Source organism: Mustela lutreola, chromosome 2 (genome assembly GCF_030435805.1).
Source record: "Mustela lutreola isolate mMusLut2 chromosome 2, mMusLut2.pri, whole genome shotgun sequence".
Taxonomy (NCBI): domain Eukaryota; kingdom Metazoa; phylum Chordata; class Mammalia; order Carnivora; family Mustelidae; genus Mustela; species Mustela lutreola.
In genome coordinates, this window is record NC_081291.1 from 202,477,328 (window position 1) to 202,504,568 (window position 27,241).

Below are 27,241 nucleotides of genomic sequence, written 5' to 3' on the forward strand. Positions count from 1 at the left end.
GAAGTAGCAAACATTGGTAGACTAGGAAAAGAATCAACCTTTTAGTTAGAGGAATTATGTCCTATGATTGTCCTTGCATAATTTAATAATAATCCAGTATTTTAATGATAATGACACATTTTAATAAACTTCTTAATATAATCTGGTAAGGTGATTATATGAGATGCCACATGATTCAATATAGAAAAAAGATCCTATTTTCTGTATATAGTCAAAGCTACTCCATAGACTATATAAAGCCTAATTTTCACAAGACATGCAGTCTTAATGTTAGTAACAGGCAGAGGAAAAATAAGTGTGAATCCTTTGTCTCACAGTGCATTATTTCTCCTTATATTAGTTGTGAATTTCCACAATAATGTTACACAAAAAGCTATCCCAATAATTACTGGATAAAACATCAGCTATTTATTATTTCTCACAGTTCCATGGATTGGTTGAGTGATCTTTCTGATCTGAGTCTATGTTGGCTAACTTAGGCTGGGCTTGCTCAGGTGTCTCCAGTCAGGTGGTAGGTTGACTAGAAAACTAGCTGGGTCTTAGCTGAGCTAGTCAGTTTTCCTTCACTTGCTTTCAGATTTTCTAGGAACACAATCCTGTGTTCTCAAATCAGAGACAGGAATCCAAGAGTTTTGGAAGCATGTCAGACCTGTTGAACCATAGGATTAGAGCTGACACACTGTGACTTCAGGTTCATTTTGATAGCCTAGGAAAGTTATTAAAGACTATCCCAGAAGTAGGAGAGAAATAAACCACTACTTTCTAGATATTGCAAAGCTGCATTGCAGATCATTTACCATACTCTCCTATACACATTTTAGAAACAAATCAAGCAAGCTCATTATCCTCAATGAGTTTTCCTCAACTGCTTCTCCCTTATTAAAATAGCAACTCAGTTTCAAATAAACACAACTCTAAGCAGGATATGTATTGTCCTTGCCAGTAAAATTACCCGAACCCTAGTAAATTTTAAAATTTATTGAGGACACATTATTTCAGAATTCTGCTATGCCCAATACAGAATTGAAACAGAATCAAAACAACCCAATTTCTAGTATAGTCTGTAAGAATCATGGAAGTTTTCACATCATCTTAAATAAAAAGCTAAACAAAATTCAAACAAAAACAGAAACAAAAACATTTCTTAGATCTGTGAGAGAAATGAGGCCCCCCAAATTGAAGATAGGTGTTTACTGACAGGTGGACACAGAATTACAATTTACCTGAACAGAGTTGAAATGTCCTCAGAAACCAGCGTCAAAGTAGGGAAGCCTGAATTATAATTCAAGAATTGCTGGGGGACACCTGGGTGGCCCAGTTGGTTAAGGTCTGCCTTTCAGCTGAGGTCATGAACCCACACTCCTGGGACAGATCCTCTTGTAAGACTCCTTGCTCACCGGAAGTCTGCTTCTCCCTTTCCATCTGCACCTCCCCCTGCATGTGCTAGCTCTCGCTCTCTCTCTTAAATACATAAATAAAATCTTTAAAAAAAAAAAAAATGTTGGAAGCTCAGTGTGGAAGTTTCAGAGATAAATAATGCAGAGAAATCCACTCATCAGGAAACCCCCATATTTCTGTGAATTTTATTTCCTGGGTTTCTACCAATTCTCTTTCACATGGTCTCACAGTGAAAGTCAGGGAAAAATGCCCATGCGCTTCTACCACAGGGAGGGCAAAAAGAACCATTTTGAGTAGGCCAGAACATTCTGCAGTTCTTAACAATGTATGTTCTCAGGAAAAGTATTAAAATAGAGCTTCACATGCTGGGGTTTTATTGGAGTCTAGCTGACTTGGGTGAAAGGACATACCCAACTTCTGCTCTGTTTACCCTTCCTTGTGGGAGACAGAAAATTCCCAACTGTAGCCCATGTAGCATCCTGCCCCACCTAAGAGTGAAGACAGCCTAAGAAGCACATGTGAAGTCATAATCTAGAGATCACTAAAGACTGAGATCTAATTATAGGATGACCTAGTTCTACCCTTCCCCCACACCTTACCATCACCTTACTAATGGATTCTTTACATCATTCCTTGTAGCTAGTACATTATTGCTAGCAATCACGCAAAAAATTACAAGACATACTAAAAGTCAGAAACACAATTTGAAAAGATAGAGCAAGCATCAGAAACAGACTCCTATATGGAAGGGATGTGGAATGATTAGATTAGATATTTAAAAGAACTTGATTAACATGCTAAGGACTCCAGTAGATAAAGTAGACAGAATGCAAGAACAGGACAGTGTAAACACTGTCTAAGAAAGAAATAAAAGGAAATGATAGAGATAAGAAACTCTGCAAGAGACATGAAGAAATCCAATTGATGAGCTTATCGTAGACTGGACATTACTTAAAAGAAAAAGAATATCTGAGATAAATGAAAACCTTGAAAACTGAAAAGCAATAAGAAAAATGACTGGAAAAAAGAGAAGAATGTTCCAAACTGTGGGACAAGTACAGAAGGTATAGCATAAATGTATTTGAGATGTCAGAAGGAGAATAAAGAGAGAATGGAAGAAATACCTGAAACACTGAGTGAGAATTTCCCCAAATTAATCTCAAGCACCAAATCACAGAACCAGAAACTCAGAGACACCTAGCAGGAAAAATGCCAGAAAAATGACACCTAGCCACATTCAAACTACAAAGAAACCAAAGATAAGGAAAAAAAATATGAAATAAAAAAATACCTTACCTATACAAAAACGAAGGTGAGAATTGTATCTGATGTCTCAGAAACCATGCAAACAAGACAATGGAACAAAATAAAGATGTTTATAGTAACTTTATTCATAATTGCCATTACTTGATAGCAACCAAAACACCAATACAATGATGTCACTGTTCAGAGCCCTCAGGGAAGGATCCATCAAATTGAGTATGCAATGGAAGCTGTCAAGCAAGGTTCAGCCACAGTTGGTCTGAAATAAAAAACCCATGCAATATTGGTTTCACTGAAGAGAGCTCAGTTAGAGCTTGCAGCTCACCAGAAAATAATTCTCCATGTTGACAACCATATTGGTATCTCAACAAAATAAAGTGTATCTCAATCGTGGTACTTACTGCTGATGCCAGACTGTTAGGTAATTTTATGCGCCAGGAGTGTTTGGATTCCAGATTTGTATTTGACAGACCTCTTCCTGTAACTCATCTTGTATCTCTAATTGGAAGCGAGACCCAGATACCAACCCAACGATGGGGCTGGAGACCCTATGGTGTTGGACTGCTTATTGCTGTTTATGATGATATGGAACCTCACATTTTCCAAACCTTTCCTTTTGCCAACTATTTTGACTGTAGAGCCATGTCCATTGGAGCCCATTCTTAATCAGCTCATACTTAACTTGGGGAGACATATGTCTGGATTTATGGAGTGCAATTTAAATGAACTGGTTAAACATGGTCTACCTGCCTTACGAGAGACACTTCCAGCAGAACAGAACCTAACTACGAAGAATGTTTCCATGGGAATTGTTGGCAAAGACTTGGAGTTTACAATTTATGATGATGATGATGTATCTGCATTCCTGGGAGGTCTTGAAGAAAGATCGCGGAGAAAGGCACAGCCTGGTCAACCTGCTGATGTACCTGCGGAAAAGGCTTGATGAACCGAGGGAACATTAAGTTACAAACCAGTCTATGTGTGGATTATCAAATCTGCAAGAATACAGGAACACTGACTAACGCCTGGGTGGCTCAGTGGGTTAAGCCCCTGCCTTTGGCTCAGGTCATGGTCTCAGGGTCCTGGGATTGAGCCCCACATTGGGCTCTCTGCTCAGCAGGGAGCCTGCTTCCCTCTCTCTCCCTGCCTGCTTGTGATCTGTCAAATAAATAAATAAAATCTTAACAAAAATTAAAAAAGAAACACATATTGATGACAGTAATCTATACTACGAACCAAAAGATGCATGGTGGTCTTATGGTATGTTTTAGTAATCAGTCCAGATGTGTTTTTCCTAAGCAACTTGTCTAAAACCATATAATGGCATGCATTATCTTTGAGAGGGTCTATATAATCATTTTCTAGTTAGTTATCTATACTAATGTTTTTATATGAAGAACATAGTGTCTTTGTGGTTATTTTTTTTTAAAGATTTTGTTTATTTATTGGACAGACAGAGATCACAAGTAGGCAGAGAGGTAGGCAGAGAGAGAGGTGGAGGCAGGCTCCCTGCTGAGCAGAGAGCCCGATGCGGGGCTTGATCCCAGGACCCTGGGATCATGACCTGAGCCGAAGGCAGAGGTTTAACCCACTGAGCCACCCAGGCGCCCCTGTCTTTGTGGTTTTAAAGACAACTGTGAAATAAAATTGTTTCACCTGAAAAAAGTACATTGTATAATTTTCAAATATATGATATTCGGAAAAGGCAAAATTTTTGACACACTAAAAATCAGTAGGTTCTAAGTGTTAAGAAAGATAAGAAGATTAATAGATAGGGCAGAGAGGATTTTTAGGGGAGTATTCTGTATGATACTGTTATGGTGGATACATAATATTATACATTTACATATACATTATACAATTGTCCAAACTCATAGGATGTAGAACACCAACCCTGCCCTAAACTCAACTCTGAATAACTTTGGACTTTGGGTGGTAATGATGTGTCAATATGACCCTGCAATTGCACTACTGGGTATTTACCCCAAAGATAGAGATGTAGTGAAAAGAAGGGCCATCTGTACCCCAATGTTTATAGCAGCAATGGCCACGGTTGCCAAACTGTGGAAAGAACCAAGATGCCCTTCAGCGGACGAATGGATAAGGAAGATGTGGTCCATATACACTATGGAGTATTATGCCTCCATCAGAAAGGATGAATACCCAAGTTTTGTATCAACATGGACAGGACTGGAAGAGATTATGCTGAGTGAAATACGTCAAGCAGAGAGAGTCAATTATATGGTTTCACTTATTTGTGGATCATAACAAATAGCATGGAGGACAAGGGGAGATGGAGAGGAGAAGGGAGTTGAGGGAAATTGGAAGGGGAGGTGAACCATGAGAGACTATGGACTTTGAAAAACAACCTGAGGGTTTTGAAGGGGCAGGGGGTGGGAGGTTTGGGGAGCCAGGTGGTGGGTATTAAGGAGGGCACGGATTGCATGGAGCACTGTGTGTGATGCAAAAACAATGAATACTGTTACGCTGAAAATAAATAAATTTAAAAAAAAGAATAAGTAACACTTAAAAAAATATATATATATATATATTTTCATCAACGTTCATTAGTTATAACAGATATATCACTCTGGCGGTGGATGTCCAGAATGGGGGATGTTACACTTATGTAGCAAGAGGGAGCATTTGGGAAATCACTGTACCCTTTGCTCAATATTGCTATGAACTTAAAACTACTTCAAAATATCTATTTAAAAAATAAACAGTAAATGTTGTCTACATTTGTCTACCTTTAAGACCTGTTTGATTTTTTTTTCTTCTTTTTTCACTCCACCACCTAGGATTATAACACACTAGTTATTAAATTTAACCTCAAGTGCTGTTGCATGATGTGGTGAATGTCTTGGGATATTTTTATCTTGTTGCCCTATTTTTTTTGGCAAATATCTATGATGGGTGTTGCAAATAATATGTTTTCCTCTATATGATGAAATAAGTAAATTAGAAGAGCTAAAATATATTGGATTTTTTATTAATCACCTTAATTAGTCTTTACAAAAACCTTATAATTTAGATGGCATTGTTATCCCATTTTACAGATGATGAATCAGAGGCACAGAAAGAGATCACATTTAAGTTCATTCCTGGGGCATCTGGGTGGCTCAGTTAGTTAAGCATCTGCCTTTGGCTCAGGTCCTGATCTCAGGGCCCTGGGATCCAGCCCTGCCTAGTGGTCCCTGCTCAGTAGGGATTCTGCTTCTCCCTCTTCCTCTGCTCCTTTATCTACTCGTGCTTTCTCTGTCTCTCTATCCCTCTCTTAAATAAGTAAGTAAAATCTTTAAAAAAATTAAATTCATTCCTGATTATTTTCAAATTGCATTCGAGTTGATTATCTTTAGCAAATGTAGGGGCAAAGATTACCCAAAAAGTGGCACACCAGGTTATGTTGCCCAAACTTATGCCGAAACACAATTCCTTTCAATCATTTACTGTGAAATTATAGTGGATTCTTGTAAAATACTTAGAAGTTAACACTGTCTTCATATCTACACACAGTGTAGATATATACTGTAACACTGTAACACTGTTACAGTGTTAACTGAAGTTAACACTATCTACATATTTACACACATCATTAGACAACTTGGATTTTGTCTGGCTTACGTAAAGACAGCAATATCAAACAGCATTTATTACTTTGTTACTCACCTGAGATACTTAGGCCTTTCAGGATTTAGTGTAAATTTCTAAAATAGTAACTAATCATCAATTTTAGAAGGTTATGTTTGCTACTTGAACTAGAATAATAGAGAAAAATATCATAGAGACATAGAATTAAGGAAGAACCTTATGCTCACAAAAACCTTGAAACTTACATAAACCCATTGCATTGAATTTCTGAACCATGAACCATACCTAACAAGTGGTTTAAAACATATATTGTAGTTATTTTAAGGACAGTTTTTTCTTCCTCTAGGCTTTCTTTCATACAGTATGACACCATTCTTTCAGTTACCTGAGTTCCTACGCTATTCTGCAGCCATCCTATTAGAATTAAGAATAAAACTCGATCCTGCTTTTCTTATGAATGGTCCTAGTGAGTTATTAATGTCACCATTTTTACCTTGGGAAAAAGAATGTAAAGCTAAAGGGCGAGTATTGTAGGAGTCTGTACCAATTCCCTCCAACAGTCACGGTTGCTAGGCAGAGCTCATAAAAAGCAGTCCCGGGCACACAGGTTACTTTATAGCCAGAATGTCTTTAATGCTCAAAGCCAGATAAAAAGAGACAACATGGGGATACTTTGGGCATTCTCTCCATGAGAGAAGGCATGAGGTGTACACTTGGCTATCTCTTAAAGGTCTGATTTCTGATCTTGGGGTTATGGGGTCGAGCCCGGAGTTGGACTCTGAGCTTAGCAGAGAGTCTGCTTGGGATTCTCCCTCTTCCTCTGCCCCACCTCAATAAATAAATAAATAAATCTGTAAAAAAAGATAATAAATATTCAAAAGCCCTCACTTTGTAATTGTTTCACTACATATCTCTATTAACTATGCTCCTTAGGTTATTTACATCTATTGTATATCTATGACATAAATACTATGTAATTTAGTATTACTCTACATCTTCTTTAAATACCACATTTAGTAATGTCACATTTATGGCTCTTTAACCACCTTTGTATAAGACCTACTGTACAGTTATTTCCCAGTGAATTCTTACTATTTCTCTACGCAGGATTTTCCTTCAACTATAGCCCACCGTGGTGTGGGATTTAGTTAATCTGACGGCTTTGTGGAAACCTACTTTGACATTTCTGCATGGAGATAATAATTTTTTTTTTAAATCAGGCTATTTCAGCGAAAGTAGAAACCAAATATTCTTTTCTTTGTGAATGAACCCCTTAGACTCCAAATAAATCTGGTTTTCCAGAATTGTTGAACTGGCATGAAATCAGCACAGCACAATAGTCTTTAAATTGAACTTGAATAAACTTCTTATTTCATTAATTTTCAGATTTGATAGAAAGGAATGATGGAAAAAGAGATAAGCAAACACTTCGTTTTTTTTCTTCTCCAGTGTATCAAATTTACCCAACAACAAATTTGTCTGCAAAGCTTTTCCTTTAGCACTTACTCCGTTTGTGCCAGAGAATCTCTAAGCTTCTACTAATACTGTGATGTTAGCTAACATGCTTTCAAAAATTGGCCACATCCAATTATGTTTATTAATCAGAATGTTCTATTAGTCTCATTTATAAAGGGTATTTTTCTTAGCAAAACATAATGAAATAATTGCCTTTGACAGTGGGTAGTGAGGGAACTTTGACTGGGGTAAGTGCTATGAAAAGATGAGGTCAGATTTGAGATTCATTTGTCATGTTGTCATGGAACATTAAAAATATTTATGGAGAAAGATTTTCTTTGAGTTAATGTAACCTAATGAAAATAGTTTTTAAATTATTATGGTACCTTCTCAGATTGTACATCCAAATAGATTTGCTTATTCATTAGGGCTAAACATACATATGCACATATGCTTACACACACATATACATATACTTTAAACATAAGAGATGATTTTTTATTCTTTGTTCTATATGTTTATATTTCTATTACAGTTACATAATAACCAAAATATGAGGATATTATTAAATATCTTTAGTAAGCCCCATATGCATGTTTTATGTGGGGTATGCATGCATACATGTGTATTGTGGTTGTATTTGTATATTATTTGTGGACAACCATATATTTGATGTATTTGTTGAAGCGCACTTAATCGTAGGAAAGTGAAATTTCACTGGCATCTCTATGGAAAGAGAAGAATCTCTTAGTATGAAGGTATGAAAAATCTTACTATATATATCTCATATATATATATATATATATAAACTTTATAAAAATTAAGACCTCATAATAGAAATATTAACAATTAAATAAAATATCAATTTTTTTACTAAGTAGTCATACTGAAAAAAAAAAATCTGAATGTATTTTTATATTTCCGGGCTTATTTTTCTAACTGGTATATGCAGGCACTTTAAAAGTCATTGTCTTGTTTTGTAAATTCAAAGAAACTTTTTTTTTTAATTTTAAGAATGTATTTATTTTATTTATTTATTTATGAGAGAGAGAGAGAGAGGCAGAGAGAGAAGCGGATTCCCCAAGGAGCAGGGAGCCTGATGTGGGACTCAATCCCCAGACCCTGGGATCATGACCTAAGTTGAAGGCAGATGCTTAACCATCTGAACCACCCAGGTGGATCCGAAACATCTTAATCCTCAGCATAATGGTATTCTTCCTTTCCAGAAACAAACAAACAAAATGCATATCAAAAAACTGCCGGGGCACCTGGGTGGCTCAGTGGGTTAGAGCCTCTGCCTTCAGCTCAGGTCATGAGATCCTGGGATCGAGCATCGGGCTCTCTGCTGAGTGGGGAGCCTGCTTCTTCCTCTCTCTCTGCCTGCCTCTCTGCCTATGGTGATCTCACTGTCAAAAAAATTAATTAAATCTTAAAAAAAAAAAAAAAAAACCTACAAGTAGGGGCACCTGGATGGCTTGGTCAGTTAAGTATCTGACTTCAGCTCAGGTCATGATCTCAGGGTCCTGGGATTGAGCCCCACATTGGGCTTGTCCCTTAGCAGGGAGTCTTCTTGTCCCTCTGCCTCTCTCTTTGCCCCTCCCCATCTACACTGGTGCTTTCTCTTTCTCTCTTTCTATCTCAAATAAGTAAATAAAATCTTAAAAAAAATAAAAAACAGCTAAATTTTACTGCTTCAAATATTTCAGTGTAAGAACTTTCAAAAAATAATAATACATATACATCTTCACTCAGTATTTCATCTATATTTCCCCATTATTAAAAAAATAAGAATCAGTCTTTGATAGATAAGTACACCAACCTTATATTGTTTACATGATTTTGTTTTGTCTATAACTAGTTTTGACCTAAGGAAATTTGACCCTTAAGTAAATTATTACACAAATAATAAGTATTCAGTAAATTGAATACTTTAACGTATATTTACAAATACATATCAGAAAAGAGACATCCTCAAGTAGAAGAAAAAGGCCAAAGTGAAACATTTGTGAGGATGGTCAAGTAATTGATTATATTTTTACATAAACACATTTAAATTAAATATATCTGCATTTCTATCTAAACATGTATACTTTGTAATAAACTGTCCAAAATCTACTTAGAGAATGTGCAGTGATATTAACAACTGGCAACTTGGCTGGCATTCCGCTCACAGCTGGGATCGGTATTTCGTGATGGCAAGTGTAGTATGTTTGCCATCTCATGTTACTACCTATCATTTTTTTTCAGTCAGAAAAAGAACAGTATGCCAGGAGTGAAGTGGTGTCACCACACTACTACCTACTACATCTGGGATGTGAGTTTTAAAGAAGATGAAATCAGACGGAAAATAAACTGTGAATGGTAGACTGTGAATACTACTGGCTTTTCTTATTGTGTTGGTCAAAGAAGAAATACAGAGTGAATCAGATTTGTGCAGAAATAATTATTTTTCTTACATTTCAGGGACAAGGCCATAAGAGTAAGGTAAAGTCTTTAGTTCAGAATTGAAATTGATGCATGCCTGGTATTCACAGGAGAATTATCTAAGTATTATACATGTCCCCATGACTTCCAAGTTAACATCTGATAGGGAAAATTCATCACTATGCAAATTGAGAGATAGGGTGACTGATGCAGTGAACTCTTCAAATAACATATACCGAAAAGATCAAGATCTCTTTTCCTTTTTTTAAAAGATTTTATTTATTTATTTTACAGAGAGGGAGAGATCACAAGTAGGCAGAGAGGCAGGCAGAGAGGGAGAGGAAAGCAGGCTCCCTGCCGAGCAGAGAGCTCAAGGCTGGGCTCGATCCCAGGACCCTGAGATCATGACCTGAGCCAAAGACAGAAGCATAACCCACTGAGTGTCTCAGGCATCCCACAAGTTCTTTTTAATTAACAGTTGAGACATGAAAAAAAAAAAAAAAAAAAAGGATGAAAGAAGATAAAAGTTGAGAATTCTATATTACCACATGCAAAATTTGAAATTTATAAAATCCTGTAGAAACAGAGCAAAAGTAGTATATGAGAATATAGAGATGCTTTTTAAACATTTGGGTTTGTTTGCTTGTTTTTTAAAAGATTTTATTTATTTATTTGACAGAGATCACAAGCAGGCAGAGAAGCAGGCAGGTAGAGAGGAGGAATCAGGCTCTCTGCTCAGCAGGGAGGGAGGGCTCGATGGAGGGCTGGATCCCAGGACCCTGGGATCATGACCCTAGCTGAAGGCAGATGTTTAACCATCTGAGCCACCCAGGGACCCACTTTTTAAACATTTGATTTGATTGTGGATGAAATACAAAATAAATATGAAATATTTGGATTTTTGTAAGACAAGAAGTAAAAATGAGTTGAAAGCATATCTCAAGATAAAAAGTGGTTTGATACAGAAAGATAGTATTGAAACAGAAGATCAATAGCTAAATGAAATCTAGCCTTTGAGATGGTGAAGAACATAATTATTACTGTGCAGAATTGAACCAAAATTGTGCAATAAACAATACAGAAAATGAGAAGGAAATGTTAAGGGGACTAAGGACACTTCAATATTTTATGGATGTGCAAGACCAAAATAAAAATTAACTAAAGAATGGAGGATAGAAATGATTTAAAATGAATGCAGCAAATGCTGCAAATATGTGTAACAAATAATAAATTATAAGATGTACCTAAATTGCGGGGCACCTGGGTGGCCTCTGCCTTTAGCTCAGGTCATGATCCCAGGGTCCTAGGATCAAGCCCCACATTGGGCTCTCTGCTCAGCGGGGAGCTGATTTCCCCTCTCTCTCTGCCTCCCTCTCTGCCTACTTGTGATCTCTGTTTGTCAAATAAGTAAATAAAATCTTTAACCAAAAAAAAAAAATAATAATAATAATAATAATAAGGTGTACCTACATTGCTTCTTGAATAGCAGTCATCAGTTTTGCAGATAGGTAGATTTTTTTTTTTAATTTTTTTAATTCATTTATTTGAAAGAGAGACGGAGTGAGAGAGACGGAGTGAGAGAGACGGAGTGAGAGAGGGGAGGTCACAGGGAGAAGCAGACTCCCCATGGAGCTGGGAGCCTGATGTGGGACTCGGTCCCAGGACTCTGGGATCATGACCCGAGCTGAAGACAATCGCCTAACCAACTGAGCCACCTAGGCACCAGGTAGATAGATTTTAAAACATGAATTTGCATATGCTGCTTATTGCAGATCCGTTGATCACATGAAACTGTATGTCACAATTTTAACAATGTTTTAAAATTATTAGATTGAAAATAATTTAGATCAGTTATATATAGTTTTCTTTATTAAACACCTTATTAATCTAATTAGAGCAAATCAGAAGGTTGAAATAACAATTTAACTTGTCTTTTTAATTTTTAAGCTGCCTATTAATTCTGTAGGCTGTAGATAATTTAACATAAGAAATTATCAAAAAATGGTATATATATTTTATATTTTATATATATTATATATATAATATATAATATATACTGTATATATACTGCATATATACAATATACAGTTTTTAACAAAAATCAGCCATATAGCTTCTATAGTCCTGGTTTGGGAAATGCAAGGTGGATTTTGGACTTAGAAAATCCAATCACTGTACAAGAATAAATGAACCTTTACCTGAGATTTAAAGGAGTATTATCCATCTATCTATCTATCTCATCTATTAGAGATTTATTTTATTTATTATTTTAAAGGAATATTATCTATCATCTATCTATTAGATATTTATATTATTTATTATTTTAGAGGTGGGAGGGGCAGAAGGAGAGGGGAAGAGAGCCCTGAGTATAAGGCCTGTACCAGGGCTCCATCCCACGATTCCTAGGTCATGGCCTGAGCCGAAATCAAGAACCAGACACTTATAATTGACTGAGCTACCCATGCAGCCCAGAATATAGTTTCATTTAACTAAGAATATGAAACCAATGTCTTCAGAATAATGAATATGTTTTGTTAGAATGGACCTCTCTACACTTTATAAATTATTGTGTCAGATATGCACACTTATAAAGATGTTAAATAATGAAGAAACAAAAAATGAATATATAAAATAAAACATATTAAAATAGTTAATATGGTCTAAATATGTTTTAAACCAGAAAATTGTGCGTGAAATGTCTTTTGGGTTATTTCTTGCAATTTTGTGCTCTATGGAATAATGCTAGCATAATAATTTTCCAGGAGCGAGCACTTTGTAACTCAGTTTTATACAACTGGAAATTATGCAAAAGTTATCCTGTTCATTGTGGGGAATAAATATTTTCAAAATGATTTTATTAAAGATACTTAATAAACTATTTAGTGGAATACCTCTTATTTTAGAGTGATTTTAGTCAATATTGACCAGCCATCTGAATTGTGGACTAAGGTATATCCCAAACTCTTACTGGGCTGTGTAATTGTCGCTCATAATTTTTTTTAAGATTGATATATATAAAAGCCTCAACCTCATTATATGAAAAAGAAGCATATATAATTATAACTAGTCCCGAATATTACTTGATAACCTATGGGAGATAGTCAGTAGAAATGAGTTAATATGTTTAAATATTAACTGCTACCAATAATAACCTAAATAGCCAAGGAGAAATTAAAATTAATGACAAATCTTGCCAAAATCTGGTAGATACCAGCGCTATACTTCCTATTTTAAATCCTACTCTCGTATGACAACAAATCCCTCAGAGTGAATTAAAAAAAAGTTTCTATAGCAGGGGTATCCAATAAAGTTCAAAGAGTATTCTTATGTTAAAAAAAAATATTAACTGAATTAATGTGGTAAAACATCATTGCCATAGAATACTAGCCATAGCTGAAGAAATATTTTAATTTTACTTGCTTACTCTGTACTATAACTTTACTTTTACATAACTTACAAGCTATTGTGGTAGTCTTTAAAGACATTAACTTATTAAATCAAAACTGTTGAAAACATGTTCTTTCAAAGGCATTTTTTTCTTAGAGCCATTTTAAAGAGAGGAAAGTATAGAGAATATCCCTTTTTCCCTGTCTGTACACATAGATAGCCAACCCCATGATCAACATCACCTACCACAGTGGTATATTTGTTACAACAGCTGAACCTACACTGCTACATCATTATCACCCAAAGCCTGTAATTTATCTTAGCGTTCATTCTTGGTGCTGTACTTTCTGTGGTGCTGTACGTTGTGTGGCTTTGGACAGACATATAATGACATGTATTCATCATTATGATATGATACAGAGAGGCTTTCCTGCCCTCTGTCCTGTTTAGTCCTCCTCTTAATCCCAACCCCTGGCAACTACTGATCATTTTATTATGCCCGTACTTTTGCCTTTTCCAAAATTTTACATAGTTGGAATCATACAATATATACTCTTTTTCAAACTGGTCTGTTTCAGTTAATAATATGGATTTTAAGATTTCTCTGTGACAGTTCATGACTTGACAGCTATTTTTTTTTTTTTTAAATGCTGAGTGATGTTCCATTTTCTGGATGTACCATAGATTATTCATCCATTTACCTACTTAAGGGCACCTTGGTTGCTTCCAAGTTTTGGCAGTTACGAATAAAGCTGCTGTAAACATCAGTGTGAAGTTTTTTTTGCTTGTTTGTTTTTGTTTTTTTGTTTTCTTGTGGACATAAGGATTAATTTTGGAGGGTCAATATCAAGGAGCACAATTGCTGGATCATTTGGTAATAGTATGTTTGGTTTCATAGGAAATCACCAAACTCCCTTCCAAAGTGGCTGTATCATTTTGTATTCCTGCCAACCATGTATAGGAGTTCCTGTTGGTTCATATCCTTGCTAGTATTTGTTGTTGTCAGTGTTACAGATTTTGACTGTTGTGATATATATGGGTAGTATCTTTCTTTAATTTCTTTAATTTTTTAATTTGCCTTCCCCAGATGACATGCGATGAGGAATATCTTTTCAAATGCTTATTTTCCATTTGAATGTCTTCTTTCATGAGGTACCCATTAAGGTTTTCGCCTACTTTTTAGTCTCATTGTTTGTTTACTTATTTTTGAGTTTTAGGAGCTCTTTCTATGTTTTGGATCACAATCTTTTGTTAATCTTGTCTTTTGCAAGTATTTTCTCCCTCTCTGGGGCTTGTCTTCTCATTCTTCTGACAGTATCATTGACAGAACAATTGTTTTTAATTTAAATGAAACCCAGCCTGTCAGTCCCCTCCCCGCCCAACCATGGATCATGACTTTGATGTTCTATCCAAAAAGCATCACTATACTCAAGGTCATCTAGGTTTTCTCCTATGTTAACTTAGGATTTTTATAGTTTTGCATTTTTACCTAGGTCCATGATCCATCTTGGATTAATTTTTGTACAGGATTCGAAGTCTACATCTAGATTCGTGTGCATTTATGTGTATGTCCAATTGAAAAGATAATCCTTTGCACCATGGTTTTACCTTTGATTCTGTGTCAAAGAACAGTTGACTATGTTTATGTTGATCTATTTTTAAGCATTCTGTACTGTTTCAGTGATCTATTTGTCTGTCTCTCTCTCTTTTCTTTCTTTCTTTTTTCTTTCCTTTTTTTTTTTTTTTTTTTGCTGATACTAACTATATCAGCAAATATTGATTACTATAGCTTTATATTAAGACTCGAAGAGGGTAGTGTCAATTCTCTCTTTGTCCTTCTTCGGAATTGTGTTGGCCATTCTGGGTCTTTTAACTTTCTGTATAAAAATCAGAATCAGTTTGTCAATATCCACAGAATAACTTGTTGGGGGTTTTGCACTGAATTTATAGATCGAGTTGGAAAGAAATGACACCTTGACAATATAAAGGCTTCCTATCCATGAACATGGACTATCTCTAAAAATTTAGTTTTGTCTTTTTTGTTTGTTTTAAGTCGTTAGAGTTTTATAGTTTTCTTCCTATAGGTTTTGCACCTATTTATTTAGATTTATGCCTAAGTATTGCATTTTGGAGTATGCTAATGAAAATGGTATTGTACTTTTTATTTCAGATTCAACTTGTTTATTGTTGGTGTGTAGGAAAGCAATTGACTTCTCTGCATATTAACCGTCACTACTTTATTCTTTTTTGTTACATTACTTATGATAGTCAAAAAGTGTTAACAACTCAAATGTCCATCAGTGCATGAGTGAATAAATAAAATGTGGTATATCCATGGCATGGAATATTATTTGACAAAAGCAGAATAATAACTTTATAATTACAGCAATACACACACACACATATGTGTGTATATAATAATAATACACATATGTATGTGTGCATATATATATATATATATCTCCACATCAGTCTTTATGCTCTACTCTTTTAAAAAAATTATGTATTGTGGGGCATGTGGGTGGCTCATTTGTTGGTTGTCTGACTCTTGATTCCAACTAGAGTCATGGTCTCGCGGTTGTGGAATTGAGACCCACGTCTGGCTCTGCACTGGGTGTGGAACCTGCTTGGGATTCTCTGTCTCCTCCTCTGCACCTCCCCATCCCCGCTTGCACGTGAATGTGTACACGCACATACACACACTCTCTCTCTAAAAACAAAATTAGAAAATTTAAAAAAAAATTAAAAATTGTGTATCGATGTATAATCTGTGTAGAATTATGCCATATTTTTCTCTAGAGATATGTTATTACTGCAATTCTATATATATAGATGAATTGCCTACATAATAGTGCTGTATGAAAAACAAACATTAATTTATTATTCAGTTTATATTCATATATTCAGTTTATATTTCATTCAGAAGCTTTTAACTTAAAAAATAAATATAATAAAAATTACCACTTAAAATATGCTTGTAGCATTAAAGATGCTATCTCTTGTAGTAACTTTGCCTAATTTTTCTTTCTCTTTTTCTTTCCTTGATATTCATTTCATCTCTTATATTTCACTCATTTATTTCAATATATTTTGAACTCCCACTATGTGCAAGATCCTGTGCAAGATCTGAACATATAGAAGTGAAAAATATAAAATATATATCAGTGTAAATGGGTATGTAGGTATATTAGTTTCCTATCAATACTGTAACAACACGGGCATACTTTTTTATAATGTAACATTTCACATCATAGCATACTTTTTAAAAATGTTGGTACTTTAAAGTGCCTATAGAACATTTTAAATCAGGTGAGTCTTTTGTGTCATTCAGTATGACTTAGGAAAATGTTGATAGCATAAAGATGAGCTCCTTTTAGTTGCTTCCAAGCCTTAGAGGATATCCTTTGATATCAGTTTGTCAGTTTGGGGGGATTTGTGTGTGTCTGTGTGTGTGTGTGCGCGTGCGTGTGAATGCATTGAGATTCTTTTCAGTTCTCCTTGTTATGACTTATTTTCTTATTTTCTTTTCCTTAATCGGTGTAGGGTATTGGCAGGAAAGTGGCACCACAATTTGGTATTGGTATCCTTAGCTAGAGCTTTTATAGCAGTGTTTCCTTAAACTCAGCTCACTCCAGACATCAGCTTATTGTCATCTCGTCTAAAGTCTGTATTCCTCTAACAGAGAAACACATATGTCCCGCTTCCAAACTCTGATCAAGCAAGGCATTTCTAAAAGCAAGTCCTGCCACTTGCTGATGCCTTATCTTAGGAACGGCTTCATTTCACATTCCCTAAATGTTTGCCAGCACAGACTTCATTAATTGTTAGGCTAAGATGTCAAAGTGAAATTTCTCCCCTTGCTTTGCCTTGAGCTGACACAGGTATTAGAATTCTCCCCAATCCACTCTGCAAAACACCTTTACAGCACTTTTCAAACCTTGGTGTAATAGTGAAAAACAATTAAGAAAAAACAAAACAAAACAAACAAACAAAAACCAGGGACTTAGTGATAGATGTGTTTGACTTGCCTTTTCTATACCTCATTTTCATTATCTGTAAATTGAAGATGATAGTGATAATCATAGTTCCCAAATCTTAAGGTTTAGCTTAAGGTCTAGTTCAGTGTCTTCATCATAGGAATGAATTAAAAGTAATTGCTTCTGTCACTTTACTAAATGTGTCCCACACGATTTTGTGAGCTACATGAGACTAAAGGTTGCATTTTTTTCATATTATACCTCCCAAATCTACAACAATATTGCAAACAGAATGCAATATTTATATGCTATCATTAGACTATAACAGATAACTGCTTTTTAGCTATGTCATATTCATGAAAAAAAAAGGGTTTTGTAATGTTGAAAATATTTCTAATAATTAAAGCCCAGTTTTATAGCCAAACGTTTTAATGCCAAAAATATGTTGCATTGTTTCAACATTGGCTTTTTATTTGACATTGTGGTCAGTGTCTTTAAGTGATAGTAAATATTTCTGTGTTTATAATGCAGTCATTATATACTCATGGAAAATATATATGGAAAATATATGGAAAATATATACATATTTTCCATAGTTATTCATCACGTTGTTCATGCTAGGACATTTTCAGCATAGAGAATAGTTATATAAAGTAGTGAGTTAGATGGTGGCCTTCCCCAGAACTTGTGGAGTTACCTACCTTCTTTGGAAAAAAAGGTCTTTGTAGATTTATTAGTTTGCTAGGTCTACCATAATAAAGTGCCACGGACTAGATGACTTCAAATACACATGTTCATCTTCTTACAGTTTTGGAGGCTCAAAGTCCAAGACTGAGGTGTCAGCAAATGTAGTCTCTTATGAGTCCATACTCCTTGGCTTATGGATGGCCTCTTGGCTTAGAGATGATCTTTCTTTGCTGTGTGTGCCTCCTTAGTGTCTCTCTGTGTTTACAAATTTCCTCTTCTGATAAGGATTTCAGTCAGATTATATTAGGGCCCAATATATGGCCTTATTTTACTTTAATTACCATTTAAAAAAAAAATTTAATGCATGTGTCAAAGAGAGAGAGAGACAGCATGAGGGAAAACACAAGCAGGGGGAGGGACACGGGGAGAAGCAGACTCCCCGGCAAGCAAGGAGCCCGATGTGGGACTCAATCCCAGGACGCTGGAATCAGGACCCGAGCTGAAGGCAGCCACTTAACCAACCTTGCCACCCAGGCATCCCTAATTACCATTTTAAAGACCATTTCTAAATAGGACTACATTCTGTGGTACTGGGGATTAGGCCTTCAACATATGAATATTGTGGAAACACACTTCAGCCCATAGTAGCAAATGTAATTGAACTAAGGATTTTGATACGAAGATTATCTGGGTGGGTCCTAAATTCAGAGACAGGTATCCTTCTAAGGAAAAGGTAGAAAGGGAGATTTGAGATCAAGGGAAAAGAAGGAGGCAATATGATAACAGAGGCAGAGATTGGAGTGATGTGCCCACAAATCTAGGGATGCATATATCCACCTTAAGCTGGAAGAGGCCAGGAACAAATTTCCTCCTAGAGCCTTAGATGGAGTGGAGTGTGGCCGTATCACATTTCAGAATTCTAGCCTTCAGAATTGTGAGAGAATACATTTCTTTTCCTTTCTTTCTTTTTTTCTTTCTTTCTTTTTTTTCTTTCTTTCTTTTTTTCTTTCTTTCTTTCTTTCTTTTTCATTTTTTTGCTTTAAGTCATCAAGGATATGATAATTTATTATGGCAACCTCAAAAAACTAATACAGATTTGCTTATGTCTCTTGTTCTTAGCACCTATCCCTGAAGATTTGTAATGGTCTTTCGTAAACACCCTTAATCCATTTAATATTTTCTGTAGAATATAAGAAGGGAATTAATATACAAGATACACAGTAATATACATATATATACATACATGATTGCAATAATCTATAGATATCTTTATTTCATTTTGTGTCTTTTGCATATGATGTAGGATAAATATTCAAGAAATTTTAAATTCTTATTTTTAGCATCTCCAAGATGCTGGAGAAAATCAGGATTGTTTGAAAATATGTGTACAGAAAAGAAGTCTACAGTATAAATTTATAAGGATTTGCCAGTAATATATATGCATATGCATATATCTATGTATTAAAATATTTAAAATGCCAGTGCATAATGAATATTTGCTTGTGCATTGAAAAATACCACTGCCCTTGCTTGTTAAGCTCAATTCGCTAATACTGTTAATTATAAAATTTTTTTCTAGTACAAATAAATCTAAAATTATTTGCAGTTTATTGTTATAAAGATTTGCTTTATTGGAAATACACTGATAACTTTCATTTTCTTTTTAAAGATTTTATTTATTTATTTGACAGACAGAGATCACAAGCAGGCAGAGAAGCAGGCAGAGAGAGAGGAGGAAGCAGGCTCCCTGCTGAGCAGAGAGCCCAACACGGGGGGCTCGATCCCAGGACCCTGAGATCATGACCTGAGCCAAAGGCAGAGGCTTTAACCCACTGAGCCACACAGGCACCCCGATAACTTTCATTTTAAGAAAGAATTCACCATGAACAGGTTTTTCACTGAGGAAGATGATGTCCCAAGAATTTTGGACATAGTAATAATGGATTCTCAGATTTACCCAGAGTTTCTTTTTAAAGAATATTTCTCTATGACCAGAATAAATTGACTACTATTTAGAAAATAGGAAAAATATTAAAATACCCCTTCTAAATCATTAGAATTGATAGAATGCTGTTGCTTTGTATCAGTTTCAGAAGTTGGAGATTAATAAACATAAGGAAAAATGAGTCTTGAAAAATAAATAGTACTAAAAATTTAAACACAGTTTTGTGAGATACAAAGATAAATTATTCTATTGCAATACCTGGATATCAAAGATAAAAGTTTCTATTTTAGTCCTGTTGGCTAGAGCATCTGAAAACTCCATAGGGGGCCTCTGGGCACAGCAACTACATTCAGTACGCCAGACTTTCAGTAAATGATTCTTAGCGAAAATAGAACTGTTAACAGAAACATGATCATCTGTATCCTACCATTAGTGCTATTTTCCTTTTGGGCCTCAATAAATTATCATCGCGATGTTAACAAGCAAGGTGTATTTTAATTTTGAAAATGCAGAATAAAAATCACAAGAGGTGCACAGGTTTTTCTTCAGTGTGAGTCTCATCAGCTGCTTTCTCTTAGTGGCATCACTGGGGTCCGGAATCTTGGACTCTGATTACAGCCAATGCTTTACTTGGAGGGACTCAGCAAGAGCTGATATTATTCTTTCGTGTTCTTTTTTCTCACTTTGGTTCAAACCGCCTCCTGGAAAATCTTGAAAAATCACTTTATTCTTTCAATATTTTCAATAGGTTAAAATTTCTGAATCCACAGATTATCAGGAATGCCCCCAATTCAATTTAAGGATTGTTAGATCAGTTAGTTAATAAAAGATCTCTGCATTTTGCTGGTGGCGGAAATGCAGAGGTCATTCTGGGATGGTTTATACTGAACAGCCGGGAATGGAGAGCACCTATTTTTTTAATTTAACCCTGATTTGAGATACGCCCTGCCTTGAAGGCCTTTTGTAAACTATCCACAGGGACAGTTTATCTCCAAGCCTGGAGGCAGCAGATTCTCTCCATGGAGGGAGAGATGGTTTCTTAAACAAGGCTATTTCCCCATCTTTGTACATTTTAGTAAGTTTTACTTTTTTGATCCTGATAAAATTGGAGGACATGACATTTCATCATTTCAAAATGTATAGGGTATTTGTGATATTTTGTAATAGTATTCATGCAAGATATTTTTCAGATTTTGTTGCTAGAAAATCTGTAGAGTGGATACAAGAGTGCGTGTATAAAGGTGATGTGTTGTCCTTTGACACACTTCTCTGCTTCCCATAAATTGTTCTTCCATCAAGAGGCACAGCCTGTCGGGTGTCTCCTCGCTAACAGCTGCTGGTGGTCTTTGCTTCCCTCCATTAATTCACCCGCGGTTAAAAATGATGCTATTTTAATTCCATCATTCTTTCCTCACTTATTAGCAGATATTTTTATAAGGAAAAACATCCCTCGGGGCTCTAGTGATTAACTGAACATAATAAAGGAGATAAGAGCCACTTGAACCCTGACAGGACAAAAACAACCACATCGGTTACAAGCACACATTTCTTCACCATGGACAGTGCACGCCCCTATCACCACCTTCTGCTCCCTTTTCCCCACACTGCTCCCAGCACAGGTAGGATGTACGGATGCCCCTAACGTATGAGATGCTTTGCTATGATACAGTTCTGCTTTCCTGACGATGATAAGTAGAAGTATTAATTATAGTATTAGTATTTGCTGAAAGCCCTCTAAGACTTCTCGGCAGTTAATGGGGTAAGATTTCAGAATTGTGGGCCATGAGGCTCCCTGACTGTATTTCCACGATTGTGATGACATCATTTGAATCTAACAAGAGCATTGTACCATGGGTGAGGCTGGTATCATCATCTGTGCTTTACAGTTGAGGACACTGGGGCTTCAAGGTCAGCTTGCTCATGGACAAGACAGCTGGGAGAACAAGAGGGCTGAGAAGCAGTAGGGCTCGGATGGACATCCAGGTGTTCTCCTCCGGTGCCAGTCTTCCTCAGGGCTTCCAGTCCTTTCCTTCTCCCCTTTCTTTTCCTTTTCTTTCACCCGAAAGGTCACTTCCATTCACTTGTAGAAGGAAAACAAATAAATAAATAAATAACATCCCTTTAGCAACCCATGGTTACCCGTGGAATCAGAAAGGCAGAATAACTACTTGATTCCTTGTCAATGACTAGATTTCAAAATAAAGATTTGCTTGTTTAGAACAATTAATAGTTTTATTTATTTATTTATTTATTTTAATTTTTATTTATTTATTTGACAGACAGAGATCCCAAGTAGGCAGAGAGGCAGGCAGAGAGAGAGAGACAGGGAAGCAGGCTCCCCGGTGAGCGGAGAGCCCCATGCGGGGCTCGATCCCAGAACTCTGAGATCATGACCTGAGCCGAAGGCAGAGGCTTAACCCACTGAGCCACCCAGACGCCCCCAATTAGTAGTTTTATAAACATCATTATGAACTCTTGAATATAAATACATCTGATGGCTTTCTACCCAGTCAGGTTATTCTCTTTGTCGATATTCACATTTTCTCTACTTCTCCTCATGGGAACCTCTTCAGTTTAGCTAAATTCCTCAAACACAGAATACAGCCCGAGTAAGTCTGGTAGCTTCCAGGCTTTCTAGAATAATGGTGTTCTAGGTTTAACTTACGTAGCTCCTTTCTCACACTAGAAGTCAGTCAGAGCTCCAGAATGAACTACTTACTTGTACTGGGCAACTGTATCTGGACACTGTAATCTGGGTGTTAGGGACGCTTATGACTACATTATACCTTGTTTCTGCACACTTCAGAGAACAGAGCTATGAAAATCCATAGCTGATAGATGTCTGATCTATCTGACATAGATACATAGATGAAATAAGTCAAGAGTCCGTACTCAGTTTTCCAATTCAAATTCAGCTATTAAGGGTTTTTGCATAATCAATTCATTTTACATCTTCAACTTTCTGCTGCTTTTCAGCAATATTAGAAATGATTGAATTAGAGTAACATTTGCTTTATTCCAAAATGTACATAAAAGAGCCTTAGCAATGCAAAAAACAAAAGAACACCCAATAATGAATGCTGTAAAAAGTTTAAGATTATGTTTTGATAGTTTTTTCTGTCCTTAGGTCTGTCTCGCTATAAAATAATCCAATTGCTATGGTTAATGTCACTTGGAATCATTCATCCGTGTGTGTTTGTGTGTGTGTCTGTTCAATAACTAGACACATATTTAAGTTCCCTTTTCATTTTTCCTTCTTTTTTTATTTCTTTTTCATCATATTTGTGTAAAATATTTTGAATGGGTTTTCACTCAAAAAGCAATGCAGAGAAAAGTGAGTATAATATGAATGTATTACTTTTCTCCTTTTTTTCATTTTTGATACCTGGGGATCAAATCATAGTTATATACAAATGAGTACTCATGCCTTTGTTGAGCTATGATTTCAGAGACGTAGCACACTTTATTAAACTGGTTCTTCATTGGAAAATAAATTTGGATTATTGCTAGTTTTGTTGGGTCCCACCCCATCATGTGGAGTGCTGCCGTTCTTTGCTTAGTTTTCAAAAAATATTCTTTTCAAAAATACTTTTGCTAGATATTTTAGATATATTCCTAGAAGTTATATTGCTGGGTTAAAGGGTAAATAATTTAAGAATTTATCGCATTGTTTGTTCACAAGCTCCTTGGGTGCTTCCCAGGTATACTCGGAAACTGGTCCCTATACTCAGAGGGCACAGAGAGACTGAGGAAAGAGGCAGGCCACTCCAGATTGGTGTGTGGCGGGTTTCGTAAGCAAGGGAATTTGCATACAAGGTTTGTCCTGGGTGGCTGCAAGATGAGTAGATCTGCACACCTGCTGGCCAAGTCTTAAAAGTAGTCCTTAACTGGGTTCGGTCAAGTGTACCTTTCAGATGGTCTCAACACCACATTACTGTCTCAAGGCCATGTCCTTCAGGCAGCCTGTGGGATCAGGCAAGGCAAGCAGAAGCACATTCCAAGGATAGGGAGGGGATATCAAACCTCTGTTTCCCCAGATCTGGTTCTGGGTGGTCGCATCTTCTTCTGACCTCCTCCAACGCACATGATGCCAAATGATTCTTCATAGTGATTTTATCAATGTGTCATCCCAGCACTAATGTATGATGGTTAATATTTAGCTGCCCCCTGGTTAGTTGAATATGTTGTTACTTTTTTTTTTTTTTTTTTTTTACTTTTTGCCAGTCATAGAGGTGAGAAAATGGCGTTTCAGTTTCTGGATTATTTCCATTTCTTTTTCCTTGTGCTTTTTCTAGAAAAGCACAAGGTTTTCTAGCGCAAAACCTTGTGCTTTTTTTCCCTCTATTTTTTAATGTTGTTGAAGATTTTCTCTAACTTTAGAGCTCTCCATTAAGCATATTAGCTCCTTGATATTTTAAGGTGCAAATATTTTTCATAGTTTGACATCTGTTTACTTACGGTATGAAAGTAAGTAAGTACTTTTTCTATGAAAGTTTTTAAATGTAATCAAGTGTATATCAAGTTTATTTCCTTATTGCTTCTGGATTTTGAATTATAGTTTAAAATAATTTTTCTTCCCCCTTTTATAAAAAAGGCAACCAAGTTTTCTTCTGTTAGTTACAAAGTTTTATCCTTTTACATTTAAATTTCTAGCCATTTTGGAATTTATCCTCGTGTAAGATATGATGAACGGATACAATTTGATATCTTTTCCTTACTGTCTCCAGTCATACGCACACCTACTTATTTAAGAACACATTTTGTGTGTGTGTCTTTTTTCCAAGAAGCCATTTTCTTTTTTTGCCGCGTATTTCTTCTATCTATTCTTGTAGCCAAACAGAGTTTAAAGTATTTAAAATTTTTGGCATCCTATGGATCTTTTCTTCCTTTTGCTTATTTTGTTTTTCCTCAGGATGTTTTGGCCAATAATTACTTCCATTTGTTTGTTTTTTCAAATAAACTTTGGAATCCTATTCTTAACGCTTCAGACAATTAAAAATGTGACTTTACTGGTATTGCCAAAAATGTTTAACTTATAAGTCAAATCTTTATGATGTCGGGTCTTCCTAATACATACATAATCGTATGTATGTATTATGTATGTAATCCTAATACATACATAATCCTATGTATTACTTTTATGCCTGTGATCATTTTTTTCTAATATTTCTAAGTAAAATTGTTTTATTATATGCCAACATTATACAGTTGAAAGGCTAGTAAAAAAGAGGAATTTAAAATAAAATATAAAAATGATATATTAAAAAAAAGAGTTTGAGACATGTATATAGCAAGCAAAAGAACGTTGCTGAGAGAAATCAAGACCCAAACACATGCAGACACACACCATGATCATGTATTAAAGGACTCAGCAGTATCAAGGTGGGACTTCTTTCCAAATTGATCTATACATTCCACTTAATCCCAATCTTTATATACAATTAAATATATAAAATACATAATCTTACATATAATTAACATAAATTATATACAAAATTTATATATAAATTATGTATAAAATAAATTATATATAAAATTATATGTAATTAATATAAATTTTATATTTTTAAAATGTTAAAATAAAATATATGATTTTATATTGTTTTGTATATTGTATAGATTATAAATAAATATTTAATTTTAAAATTTAAGATTTCCATTCATGATACATCTGTGAATTTCTTTTTCCTTACCATCATTCAACACAGGAGAAATCCTCCCCAGTTCAGATCAGCACCTGTGCTCCCAGCTGCCCACGTGCCTCCATCATTCCTTTTTTCCCTTTTTTACCTTCATAGATTTAACTATAAACAAGCAAGAATACAAAATCTAAGACGTCTTGATTAATGAAATTCTTAATCAGTAAATTAAATACAGGTAAGTCTAGAGAAACAAGCAGAAAGCAAGCCAACATTAGTGGAAATTTCCTTGAAAAGTCAAGGATTGGAATGCATATGAAAAGCAAATCAATGTATGAGAAGTTGAAAGAAAGAATGATCACTGAGGCTGGAAAAACTTTATTGCCACTGATAAGGATATTGAGCAATCCTTAATTCCTAGTAAGAATTCCAATGCATCTTGATACATCAGTGATTTTATTTTATGATTACTCCGCTAAACTTTTTCGAAATTTCTTATCACTGAAAAACAAGAAAACCTTTGGTAATGACAAAGCAAAAGCAGAATGGAAGGCTTGGAAGCTAATGCTAATATGAATTGTAAATTATTTTTACAATAGCTTCATTCAATATGACAAGAAAAACAACAAACATTTTAAATTGTGTTACTTGTTTTTATTAGTTAGATTTGTCACCCTCCTGACTATTACTTAGATATTTTTAAGTTGAGCAGTTATGAAATGGAGTATAAATTATTAACAACTTATTGAAATTTATATGTGTAATCACAGTGATGAAAACAGTCTTTATGTTCCCCGTGTAACCATGCACTGTCTTCTACAGAATTAAATATTGATGAAAACTATTTTGACTTTAGTTTTGTTATGTGGGTTTATTCTTCTGTTATTCTCCAATGGTTTAAGGTAGTTTATAAATCTGTATGCTACAAACAAGATGAAGCCAAAATAGAAGAGAGTAAGAGGATTTTTGCAAAAGGAAACTATGAATAGTAAACTATGACCAACACAAGAGAATTTATAAATTAAAGATTTATCTATAAGAGGTTTATGATCTCCAGTACGCATGGAACAATTCAAGACACTGAGGATAAAAAAGATGAATAAATAAGATTTTTTTTAACCTAAGGATTTTACAGTCTAGTAGGAAAGATAGGCAGTGACTCAGGTGAAGTGTGATACATTTAACAATAGCAGTGTACTTAAGGAGCTTGGGAAAAGAGTGAGGACTATGATTAAATTTGCCTGAGGGAAGCAAGAGAGCCAGGAAGGCTTCACAGAGAAGCAGGCTTATAGACAGTAAAGAAGGCAGTATCTTTAAATAGCAGCTGTACCTGGAAACTTTTGCAGTGGAGAGGCACATTTTTCTATATTTTCTTAAAAAAAAAAAAATAATGGATAAAGGGAAAGTATGAATTGAATAAATTCTATCACTGGATGCTGTTATAAAAGTATTTAAAATGTAAGAATAAGCCTCTG

General features: G+C 35.3%; 1 protein-coding gene and 1 pseudogene across 2 annotated transcripts in view; both read left to right on the forward strand.

Moving 5' to 3' along the window:
* The window catches only part of NCAM2 (neural cell adhesion molecule 2), a 514,403-nt gene that overhangs the window by 122,514 nt on the left and 364,648 nt on the right, over window positions 1–27,241 (forward strand). The window lies entirely within an intron of this gene.
* LOC131826044 (proteasome subunit alpha type-1-like) lies at window positions 2,412–3,623 on the forward strand (annotated as a pseudogene).